This window comes from Vigna radiata, chromosome 9 (assembly GCF_000741045.1).
Source record: "Vigna radiata var. radiata cultivar VC1973A chromosome 9, Vradiata_ver6, whole genome shotgun sequence".
Classification (NCBI taxonomy): Eukaryota; Viridiplantae; Streptophyta; class Magnoliopsida; order Fabales; family Fabaceae; genus Vigna; species Vigna radiata.
This window is the reverse complement of record NC_028359.1, coordinates 20,361,524-20,374,328: the sequence shown is the minus strand read 5'-3', so window position 1 is coordinate 20,374,328 and position 12,805 is coordinate 20,361,524. Positions and strand designations below refer to the sequence as shown.

At 40.1% G+C, this 12,805-nt stretch overlaps 2 pseudogenes; both read left to right on the top strand.

The window, feature by feature from the left end:
• Positions 1-3,107, top strand: part of LOC111242497 — a 22,751-nt pseudogene extending 19,644 nt beyond the window's left edge.
• Positions 3,108-3,291: 184 nt separating this feature from the next.
• On the top strand, positions 3,292-6,029 carry LOC111242496 (annotated as a pseudogene).
• The last annotated feature ends 6,776 nt before the right edge of the window (positions 6,030-12,805 follow it).

Sequence of the window (12,805 nt, the reverse complement as noted above, 5' to 3'; positions counted from 1 at the left end):
ATTGGTTTGTTGAAGGAAGAGAATGAAATGGAACTTGTTGCATGAGGTCACGGTCATGAGGTCTTGTAGACCATTTCCAATTTAAATTTCTTTAGCTGTGGTGCTTGGGAAGTCACGTGAATTGGTGGAGGCAAACTATATTTACTCATTTCTTTGCTTTAAAATATTTGGCATAATATATTGAGTTGTGTTTCATTTTTTTTAGTTGAGTGTTGCATTTAATTTAATTTAATTTAGTGCATGACTAGAGGAAATCCTGGATTTCTACCACCCTTTGATCCTGAAATTGATAGGACGTTTCATAGGTTAGTTAGGCATTCTAGGAATTTGTCTTTAGAATCTGTTTTTGAGTCTGTTCCATTAGATATTGTGCATCCCACTGCTGAGTACTCTGTGCATACTGCATCTGTTGCATCTGCACTTGATTCTGATTCTGATTCTGTTGTTTTTCACACTGAGAACAATATGGCACAACCTCCACCTCGTGATAGGACTTTTAGGGAGATGGCTGCACCTGATTTCGATATCGAAAGCTTGTGCATCCAATATCCTGATGAGGACGTTCCATTTGTTCTCAAGATTGGACTGATCCATTTGTTGCCCAAGTTTCATGGCCTTGCAGGTGAGAGTCCACATAAGCATTTGAAGGAATTTCACATTGTCTGTTCCACGATGAGACCTAATGATGTTCCTGAAGAGCACATCTTCTTGAAGACATTCCCTCATTCACTAGAAGGTGTTGCTAAGGATTGGTTGTACGCTTTGGCGCCTAGATCCGTTACTAGCTGGGATGATCTGAAGAAGTTGTTCTTGGAGAAATTTTTCCCAGCATCCCGGACCACAGCTATCAGAAAAGACATCACTGGGATTAGGCAGCTTGGTGGAGAAAGCTTATATGAGTATTGGGAGAGATTCAAGACACTTTGTGCAAGTTGTCCCCACCATCAGATACCTGAACAACTCCTTATCCAGTATTTCTATGAGGGTTTGAATAACATGGATAGGGGTATGCTTGATGCTGCCAGTGGTGGAGCTCTTGGAGATACTACACCTGCTGAGGCCAGTCAATTGATTGAGAAGATGGCTTCCAACTCCCAGCAGTTTAGCGCCAGGAATGATGCCATTGTGGTGAGGGGCGTACATGATGTTGTTTCCCAGTCTTTATCTGCTATTGAAAGCAAGTTGGAAGACAAGATTGAATCTCTTGCGAAGTTAGTGACACAGTTGGCACCCAACCAGAAACCTACAACTTCATCTGCATCTGTTGCACGACTATGTGCTGTTTGTAGTTCTAGTGGCCACTACACTGATGCTTGTCCTACCTTGCAGCACTCAACTGCCTCTGATGCGCCTCAGGCTTATGCTACTAACATATACAACAACAGGCAGCCACAACAACAAAATTATGACTTGTCCAGCAACAGGTAAAACCCAGGGTGGAGGAATCACCCCAATCTTAGGTGGAACAATGCGCCACAGCAGCAGCAGCAGGCGCCACCTTTCCAGAATGCTGGAGCACCAAACAGATATGTGTATCCACCTATGCAACAACACCAGAGGCAACAACAACAACAACAGCAGCAAGAGGCACCTGCCTAACCAGCTGCCCAACCTTCCACTTCTTCTGAGCTTTCATTAGAAGAGTTAGTGAGACAGATGACTATGCAAAACCTGCAGTTTCAGCAGGAGACTAGAGCTTCCATACAGAGTCTCACTAACCAGATAGGTCAAATGGCTACTCAGATGAACCAGGCGCAATCTCAGATTTTTGATAAGTTACCATCCCAAACTGCGCAGAATCCGAAGAATGTGAGTGTCATTACCCTCAGAACAGGGAAGCAGATTGTTGTGCCTTCAGAGCCCGCTTCTACACCTAAACCCGTGCCTGCCACTAGTCCTAGAGAGGACGACCATGACAGTCCACGCAGGGCATAGGAGGTGGGTGGATCTTCTTCTCCAGCCGGTGGTTCTTCTTCAAGTGGACCTTCTCCTTCTTCCACCACCACCGCTGTCGCACCTTCTCCTTTGGTTGACCGACCTATCCCTCTTCCATTCCCTTCACGGGCACTTCCTAGAAAAAAGATGGAAGAGGTGGATAAGGAAATTTTGGAGACCTTCAGGAAGGTAGAGGTGAACATACCTCTACTTGATGCCATCAAGCAGATACCAAAATATGCCAAATTCTTGAAGGAGTTGTGCACACACAAGAGGAAGATGAAGGGCAATGAACGAATTAGCATGGGGAGGAATGTATGATCTCTTATTGGTAAGTCGGTCCCGCACATTGCTAAAAAGTGCAAGGACCCAAGTATGTTTTGCATTCCTTGTGTGATTGGGAACAATAAATTTGAAAATGCTATGCTTGATCTGGGTGCATCTATAAATGTCATGCCTTTGTCTATATACACATCTTTGTCTCTTGGTCCTTAGCAAACCACGAGTGTGGTCATTCAGTTGGCCAATAGGAGTGTTACCCACCCGACAGGTTACATAGAGGATGTCTTGGTTAGGGTAGGTTAATTGATATTTCCTGGTGATTTCTATGTTTTGGAGATGGAGGACGGTTTCTCTCATGGATCCACCCGCATTATTCTAGGCAGGCCATTTTTGAAAATTGCCCGTACCAAGATTGATGTGTATGCTGGGACGTTGTCTATGAAAATTGCTGATATTGTTGTGCATTTTAATATCCGTGATGCCATGAAATATCCAGCTGAGGATCATTCTGTGTTTAGAGTTGATACATTGGATGACATTGTAGATGAGTTTATTGTTGATGATTTTCCTTCTATGTATGAGAAGAAACATTCTTTTCTATCTTCTGTACATTCATGCATAGCATCTGGGATTGAATCAGGAATTGGAAATGCTATTGAATTTGATGATGATATAGATGCAAACTGTGATGTCCAGGGTATTGATGATGTGCGTGTTTTTGATGATTTGGATGATATTGATGATGTTGTTGATATACCTGTGATGGATATTAATCTGGATTGTGATGAGATGGGTTTTCTGCCTTTACCTGTTCATTCTTTAGAGTCAGAATGCATTAACCACGTTCCAGGAAGTACACTTGAATCTGACTTGCAGGAACCCACTCTTGAGCTAAAACAACTCCCAGAAAACCTCAAGTACGTGTACTTGGAGGTTGATGAGAGGAAACCGGTGATCATTTCCACCTCCCTTGATTCTGTTCAAGAGGAGAGGTTGCTTGGAGTGTTGAGGGCGCATAAGAAAGCCATAGGTTGGAGTTTGGCGGACATCCCTGGTATTAGTCCATCCACATGCATGCATAGGATTCTGTTGGAGGATGGGGCAAAGCCAGTGAGACAGCCGCAGAGAAGGCAAAACCTAGTGATTATAGACGTTACCAAGAAGGAGGTGACGAAGCTTTTGCAAGTTGGGATCATCTACCCCATATCAGATAGTCAGTGGGTGAGCCCCATACATGTTGTGCCCAAGAAGACTGGCCTCACGGTTGTGAAAAATGAGAGGGATGAGTTGATTCCCACAAGAGTGCAGAACAGCTGGAGAGTCTGCATTGACTATAGGAGGCTGAATCAAGCGAACAGGAAAGACCATTTCCCCCGGCCATTCATTGATCAAATGCTAGAGCGCCTGACAAGTAAATCCCATTATTGTATTCTTGACGGTTTTTCTGGTTACTTTCAAATAAATATTGCTCTTGAGGACCAAGAAAAGACCACATTCACCTGCCCCTTTGGCACCTTTGCCTATAGGAGGATCCCTTTGGCCTATGCAACACCCCTGGTACCTTCCAGCGGTGCATGCTTAGAATTTTTAGCGACTTCCTTGAGAGTTGCATAGAGGTGTTTATGGACGATTTCACTGTGTATGGATCCTCTTTTGATGCATGTTTAGATAGTCTGGAAAAAGTGTTGAAGAGATGCATAGAAACAAACCTTGTTCTCAATTTTGAGAAATGTCATTTCATGGTTGAACAAGGTTTGGTTCTAGGGCATATCATTTCTGAAAAGGGAATAGAGGTAGACCCTGCTAAGATATCTGTGATTTCGCAGTTGCCTTACCCCTCTTGCGTGCGAGAGGTGCGATCTTTTCTTGGACATGCAGGTTTCTACAGGCGCTTTATCAAGGATTTCAGCAAGAAGGCACTTCCCTTGTCCAGACTGTTGCAGAAGGAGATTGATTTTGATTTTAATGATAGATGCAAGCAGGCGTTTGACTGCCTAAAGGAGGCTTTGACCACCACTCCGATCATTTAGGCACCGGATTGGACAGCCCCATTTGAGCTCATGTGTGACGCATCAAATTATGCCTTGGGAGCTGTCCTAACACAGAAGATTGACAAGCTACCTAGAGTGATCTACTACGCCTCACGCACTTTGCATGCTGCCCAAGCAAACTACACTACGACTGAGAAAGAGTTGTTGGCAATTGTTTTTGCCCTTGATAAGTTTAGGTCGTATTTGCTTGGATCTCCTGTTATTGTGTATACTGACCATGCAGCTCTGAAGTTTCTATTGAAGAAGGCTGAGTCAAAGCGAAGATTGATCAGGTGGATGCTATTGCTCCACGAGTTTGACTTGCAGATTAAAGACCGGAGTGGAGCACAAAACTTGGTTGCAGACCACCTCAGCAGGATTGAGAGAGTTGAGGATCAGACTCATGTGTTGCCCATCCAAGATGACTTTCCTGATGAAAGTTTGTTAATGATTTCTTATTCTCACCCCACCCCTTGGTTTGCACACATTGTAAATTATTTGGTTGCTTCTGTTTTTCCTCCCTTAGCATCACGTGCTCAGATTGCTAAAATAAAGAGTGATGCTAAGTATTATGTTTGGGATGACCCATATCTGTGGAAGTTGTGCAGTGACCAGGTTTCTAGGAGATGCATTCCGGACCATGAGATTGACTCAGTCCTGCAGTTTTGTCATGCCTCCTCACCTGGTGGTCATCTGGGCATACAGAGAACAACTCGCAGGGTGCTTGACTGTGGTTTCTATTGGCCTACCATCTTCAAAGATGCCGAGAGGATTTGTAACACTTGTGAGCTGTGTCAGAGAGCAGGAGGACCTATTTCACAGAGACAGGAGATGCCTCAACAGCCTATGCTGTTTTGTGAGGTGTTTGATGTTTGGGGTATAAATTTCATGGGTCCTTTTCCTGTATCTTTTGGTTTCTCTTATATTCTCCTAGCTGTGGATTATGTTTCAAAATGGGTGGAAGCTAGAGCCACCAGGACTAATGATGCTCGAGTTGTTGTAGATTTTGTTAGATCTCACCTCTTTTGCAGGTTTGGAGTGCCTAGAGCAATTGTTACTGATCAGGGAGCCCATTTTTGCAACAGATCCATGCAGGCCTTGCTCAAGAAATATGAGGTGACGCACAGAGTTTCTACACCTTACCATCCCCAAACAAATGGGCAGGCTGAGATCTCCAACAGGGAGATTAAGAGAATTTTGCAGAAGATTGTCCAGCCCAACAAAAAAGATTGGAGCAATAGGTGTGACGATGCTTTTTGGGCCCACAGGACCGCCTACAAAGCACCCATAGGGATGTCTCCTTATCGGGTTGTCTTTGGGAAGGCGTGTCATCTGCTAGTTGAGATTGAGCATCGAGCATATTGGGCTGTGAAGACGTGCAACTTCTCCATTGACCAAGCTGGAGAGGAAAGAAGGTTGCAGCTGAATGAACTGGACGAGATCCATTTGGAAGCCTATGAGAACTCGAAGTTCTACAAAGAGAGGACCAAGAGGTTCCATGATAGTTCCATTCTTAGAAAGGACTTCGAGGTTGGCCAACAGGTTTTGTTGTATAACTTTAGGCTCGGCCTCATGGGTGGTAAGTTGAGATCAAAGTGGATTGGACCTTTTGTTGTTACAAATGTTTTCCCTTATGGTACAGTTGAGATACAGAGTCCTTCCACAGCTAAAAGCTTCAAGGTGAACGGGCACAGACTTAAGCCTTTCCTCAGTAACCCTTCGTTGTTGGATACAATGGTGGAGGAGGCGTCTTTGGTCCACCCCACCTATCCTCTCATCTGACTCAGGGAATTTCTTTTCTCCTTCCCTCCTCACTTTTATTGCACTTTGTCTATATCTGCTGACTGTGCTGATTGTTGATCTGCTGNTTGTGACACACTGAGGACATTGTGTCGTTTAAGTGTGGTCTATTAGGGGAGGTTGTTCTTTGTTTAGATTTCGTTTTCTAGTGAATTTTGTTGAGTCTTGTGTACAATTTTGCATGCTTTTTCTGAATTCTGGACTGTGATTAGGTTGCTAGTTTCCCTTCACTGCATTGATACTCTGTTTTGTTGGACTCCTTGCTCTTCTTTGCTTGGAAGATAATCATGATGTTTGAGAGTTGGATTGATTGTGACCGATTACCTATGTGAGATTTGAGCCATTTGATGATCTTTCTTGTGTGTGATATGTCTCTGGATTGCTTGCACATTTGCCTTGGCTTGACTCTGTTGATAATTCTTGATTCATGAACATGTTTAAAAATGATAAAGGCATTTTGTTGATTGAGCCTCTCTAGCCAGATAGCCTACCCTGTTATGATCTCTTTGTTAGCCTCTTTAAGCCTAACCCCCCCCCCCCCCCCTTCCTTGTTTTGAAGCTCAAATAATAGCCTAAGTGAAAAACCATGATTACCTGAACCTTAGGGAATTTTGGAGCTTTGGAATTGTTTTGGGAATAAGTGTGGTCTCTTAGGAGTTGCAGATGAATTGGCTAGTGAGTCCTCTTCTTGCGGTTGCATTGTAAATATCATGTATCTTGTCTTTTGAATTGTGTGTTGAATAGAAAAGAAAAGAGACAAAATGAAAAAAAAAGGAAAAAAATAGAGAATTTTTTTTTTGTAAATAATGGAGTCAAGAAGAGGATGGAATTAGAGGTTGTGGGTGTGTTTGAATGTGTTTACACTTGTTCCCCATTGCTCCTCTGTTCCTTATGGTTTGTAGCTTCTTATCCAGATGTATCCTCCCTTGTCCTTGGCCCCATTAAAACCATGAAAAGACCTTTTGATTTGAACATGCATATGTGTTTGAGTGTTGATATTAGAGGCTTGCCAAGTCTATTTGTGTTTGTTTTCTTGAGTGCATTGAGTGACATTGATTTACCTTAAACACTCGAGAGAAACACTGATTGTGTGCATCTGTGAGGCTCTGTTGCTTTTGATTCACCTCTTGAACTGATTGACTGTTTTCCATGGACAAAATTGTTTGGATGATTTTGTGAGTATCTGCTTTCATTGCTTTTGTGTTGGATACTATCCACTTCCTTTCACTGTCCAGATTTTGTGAGAATTGTGCAGCTCTGTTTCTGTTTTATGAGTCGTTTTGTCTGTCTGTCGAGTCTGTGTCACCTCCCTGTTGTTTGAGTAGTTCCCTCGTTTTCGTCTTGGTTTTGCCCAGGAGTGCAAAAGACTAAGTGTGGTCTATTTTGATGAGTCGTTATTTCTTGAACCATATTTAGTTTAGTGCACTTAAATAAACCAGGGGATTGTTTTAATTGTCTGTTATTTCCTGTTTTCCGAATTCTGCTTAATTTGGTCGGAAATTCGTATTTTTCGCTAATTTGGATATTTTGAGCTGATTAAGCGTATTTTTGGTTACAGGGAAATTTTGGAAACATCATTTNGAGCATTAGGGAAGGTGGCGTGATCATTCAAGACTCAACATTTAGTCATTTCCATTTTAATTAAGTTGTAATTTCGTTTTTAGAAACTTTAATTAGGATTAAGTGCAATTGGGCCCTTTTTGTGGCAAAGTTTGTAGAAGCCCAATGTGTGGGACACTTGGAACCAAAACCCTAGGGTTTTTAGGAGGTGGACCCCACCTATTTTGAANTTGGACGACATTTAGAGTGAATGGCCGAGACACACTNCAGCTTCCTTCATACTACACTTCTCATTTTCACTTTTGCTTGTATGAACTCTCTCTTGGAGACCATGATGGGTGCCTTTCGTTTTTNAGCTTGAATGAACCAAGAACACATTTTTCTTCATCTTTAGCTTGCAATCTTNTTTGTTTTTGCTAGAANGGAGGGAGAACCGTNACTCTCCTTCTTGNTTTTTCATCTTGAATGTTGAAAGCTTGAGCTTGAAGGGTTGTTCTTGCATTTTTCATGGTGGTTCCTTGGTTTGAATGAAGGGTTGTTTTTCGTTTTTCTTCTACCTTGCTGNTGTATTTTNGGTTTCTTTTTANTTTTNTTGGATTGNATGATGAANATGGAGTTGTTGTTGAGTTTTTGAGTGAAGAAAGCTTTGGTTGATGNATGGTTGTTGGGAGCTTGAACCCTTTTCTTCTTGTGCTTTTGTNTTGATGGTTGGAAGTAATATATGAAATGGAACATTGTGTTTCTTATGGAGAGCTGGACGGTGCTGCAAGGTGGAGTAGAAATTCCATTTTGATTTTCATAAAAGTTTGAAGAAAAGTTAGTGTTGAAGTTGGATTGTTGAAGGTAGACTTTGGGTTGTTGTTCTTGTAAGCTTTAGCATTTGAAACTTTGGGTTCTTTGGGATGCATTCTCAGTTTGGAGAAGGGAAGAAACAATTTGGATGATTGTGTTGGTGAAAGAAAACCTTGTAGGAGTGGTGAAAGGAGAGAGAATGGACACATTTAATTTTTACCCGATTTGGACAAGCACATGTTGACATACATTTACCAAAGAAGGAATTTTGCCATTTTGGTTTTTGGACTTTGCTAGCAATTACCGTGAACATCATATGAAGAAGAGAATGACTTGTTTGTTTTATTCCATTTGACCTTGCATATGTGGCACCTTGGTAGAAGCAATTTTACTTTTTGTATTTGTGCATTGAAGAAAGTTGCCTTTGAATATGTTACTTTGGCTTTGGTAGTAGAAGAAATGATGGTTTACTTCATGGAGATAGTAGGAGCACGGTTTTCATGGTAGAAAAGTGTGGAAAGCAAGGTCTGTCTTGGAGAATGAAGCACATGGCACAAAAGGAAGCAACACATTAATTGGTTTGTTGAAGGAAGAGAATGAAATGGAACTTGTTGCATGAGGTCACGGTCATGAGGTCTTGTAGACCATTTCCAATTTAAATTTCTTTAGTTGTGTGCTTGGGAAGTCACGTGAATTGGTGAAGGCAAACTATATTCACTCATTTCTTTGCTTTAAAATATTTGGCATAGTATATTGAGTTGTGTTTCATTTTTTTAAAGTTGAGTGTTGCATTTAATTTAATTTAACTTTGTTTGATAGTTGTGTGTAATGGTGTTGGTGTCTAGTATTTTATTTTATTTTGTTTGAATGTTGTCTAAGGTTTTTTTTTATAGTGTTAGGTTTATTACCATGCTAGCTTAAATTAGTTTGTTTGCATCATCTGTGTCTTTATCGACTTCTTTAATTTTTGCAAAACCCTTTTCACAAACCCCCCCTTTCGTGTTAGACTCGATTCTTGAACCGCAAAATTGGTCTTTGGGAGACGACCTAGGGGTCAGTCCCTAGCTATACTGCATTTATTTGCACATCAAATTTGTGTGGGTTGCGACAGCCCATCAGTTACCCACACATTTATTTATCGCTTAATTCTAACACAATCCATTACTCTTTCTTTCTTCCTAAGGTAAGGAACATATGATTTTTCTTCTTTTCTCATTTGACAATGACTGAATACAAGGAAAATGGGTTCACGAATCAAAAAGGGTTTTCACTGGATTAATGTTAGGACAAGTTTATTTGGCCAAGTAGCTAAAACAAGAAATGTATCAATCATATCAAATCATGCAAATTTACCTCAGTTGCAAAACAAAGAATCGAGCTAAATATTAGAGTATCAAAAAAATGTGGGAAAATCACTCAAGAAAAATAGGTATGGCACATGATGGTCCATCCTTATCATTAGGCTCAAAACACACATGGTTCAAATTTCTTTCACAAAAGATTTAAGGCCATTGCTCCCTCCACCACCACCTTTTGCTCCCTCCACCTCCCCATTCCAATTTTACCCCTCATTTCATTTCTCTATTCCTATTTTATCCTTAAGTAAACTTTTTCTTTTAGGTTAATATTTTTTAACTCCAATCTCCTATGCATGCAGCGACATACAATCTCTTTTTCCTAACGTTCTTCTTCGTGCTCTTAGTTTCTCTGTTTCATTGTGCGCTTTTTCTTCTTGGTTAACATTCAAATTCTTTGTCCTCTCTTATTTTCATTGTGGGGTGAGAGTGTGGTGAGTGAGAGGTTACAGATAGTGGTGGGAGGAATTGTTGTGAGTTCGTCTCGGTGGTGTTTGAAGGTCTTCGTGGTGGTTGAAGGTGCAAAAGGATGAAGGTGCACGTCGAGGTATGTAAATTAAACCTTAATTTAACTTAAACGGATATCAACATCCGCTGACGGATAATGATATCCTTTTAAGGGGAGCACCATAGATTAGTTTATTTTGATGAATGATGGGATTGATATGTTTTCTTTTATATTGTGTGTTGTAGAACTACTTATCTGGAAATTTATACGAATGTGTGCATGGGGTTCACTGGTTGAGGACCTTCCTTAACTATGAGTATGTTTTGGGTATATGTGTTATATTGTTGAACCAATTTCTTGTGAGTGTATAGGGTAGACTGAGAAGTACTTTTACCCTCTTAGTGTGCCAGTTTTGGAAGACATTGATTCACTCTCTTCTAGAGTCGGTTGAAGTGTTGGGTTAGGATTTCTCTTCCTTCTCGGGAAGAGGTGGGACATGCTCCCAAGGATTTATAGAAAGGTTTGGTATGCTTGGTTTTTGGTGTCAGTGTGGTTTGTACATGAGGAGTCTAAGGCATGTTTTGTGAAAGGTTGAACGTGTGCGTAGGTAGATAACATTGTGGGTATTTTTGTTTTCCTACGTTTTACATGAGTAAAGGCAGAAAGGAGTAGTAGGGATTGCACAAGAGCGAAAACGGGGAGATTAAGAAGAAGGTGGTCTGTGGAGAGTGAGAAAAAGAAGAAAGAGGGTTGAAAGTTTCATTAATGAAGAATGTATAAGTATGTATGGAGGTAAGTGTTTGGGGTTTATGTAAAGTGTTGGTCTCGGTTTATGCATGGAAAGAAAAGTGATGTATAGTTAAAATGGTGAATGGTAGTTAGATAGGTAGGGAAACATGGAGGAAAAATCTCGGTGGATGAAAGAGGAGAGATAGGAAGACATAGTGTTTGATGTTACAATGAAGAGTTTTGCACGTCTTTGGGAGTAAAAAGAGAAGAAGTTTTGTTTCATTTTAGATAGAGAGCATTAGTGGAAATATAGAGAAATTTGCCGTGAGTGGATTTAGGAAATAAAATGAAGAGAGAATTATTAGTGTGGAGTGAATGTTCATAAAAGAGGAGAGTAGAGAGTAGGTTTACTCCTGCATGGGGTTGTTTGAGAGATACGTGTTTGGTTTTAAGTGAATAAAAGGGAGTGCGGTCCACGTTGTGAAGAAATGAAGAATGAAGTTTCTGCAAGTTTTGTTTTTTGCATGTGATGGTTATGTGAATGTTGTGGTCTCAATGTATATGGTGAAGAAGAAGAAGTTTTAGGTGAAATGAGTGTGGGAGAATTAATTGAGGGAGGAAAGGTTGAAGTTGCAGGCAGGGAAGTTTTAGTTTTTCCTTTGCATGGGTAGAAGATTCAACTCTTCTTTGAGTGGGTCCTGCGGCATTTTGGGAAAAGGAGGAGAGTGTTTCTTTGATTTGTTTGGAGAACGTTGATATTCACTTTACTGAGGGTAGTTTAAAATATGGGAATAGTGTTGGTGTTGGAAAAGAGTATATATTATTTTAATATAGTATAGATATATAAGGAAAGTATGTTAATATATTATATTAATATAATATAGGTATACGTACGAGAAAGAGTACGACGGAGGTGGAAAGAAGAAAGGCGAATCTCAAAATGTAAGAGAAAGTTTGGGGTGGGACTGTAAGCAAGGAGTAAAAGTGAATGAAGTATATAGGGTTTGGTAAATAACATTAAAAGTAATAAAGTAAAAAGGTTAAAAAAAGGTAAATAAAAAGGTTATTTTTGTAATTAAAAAAAAGTTGCAAAAAGTTGGGGAGGTGGATGGAGCAAACGTGGTGGTGGAGGGAGCAACACCCAAGATTTAATCAAGAAATTCTTAAATCAAATCCATCAATAAATCATAGAAGCAATTCACTTATATCAACATGACTAATTTTTTTTCATGATCTTCCTAGTTATTAATTCAAATTTTCAAATCCATTGCAAATATTTATTGAAAACGGTATTATTATTCTTTAAAAAATTAAATAGTGAACAAATAAAATTGTTTCCCCACACCCCCACACTTAAATTGTGCATTGTTCTCAATGTATGCCTTATATATAGAATGCAAAGAAAAAGTATGAGGGTACTTACCTCTTTCAAGATGGAAAGAATGCTAGTAAGATTTCATCAAAGAAGTAATCTTGAATAAGAATGTTATCTTTTTCCTTTTCATCATTTTCAATGCTCAAATAATGCAACCCATATTTTCACCATAACCTAATATTATTATTGATCTTTACCAATTTTCATGACGAAGCTACTGTGGCATATGGTCCTGGAAAACCTTTTGTGGTCGAACATGTTCTTATTCATCCTCCTCAGAAAATGGAGGTTTGAATCAAGATCCTTTTCAATTCAATTTCTCACACTCAGTGTTTGGTAACGCGAGGTATATAATGCATAGATATATTATCCATATCTATATATCTATATAGTAGTCAACCATAAGTTATCTAATATTGTTTATTGATGCTTGTCATTTTCCTTCTCTTATGGACCTCAAATAATGAGGTTGCACATTTTTATCCTCGGATTTTCGGCC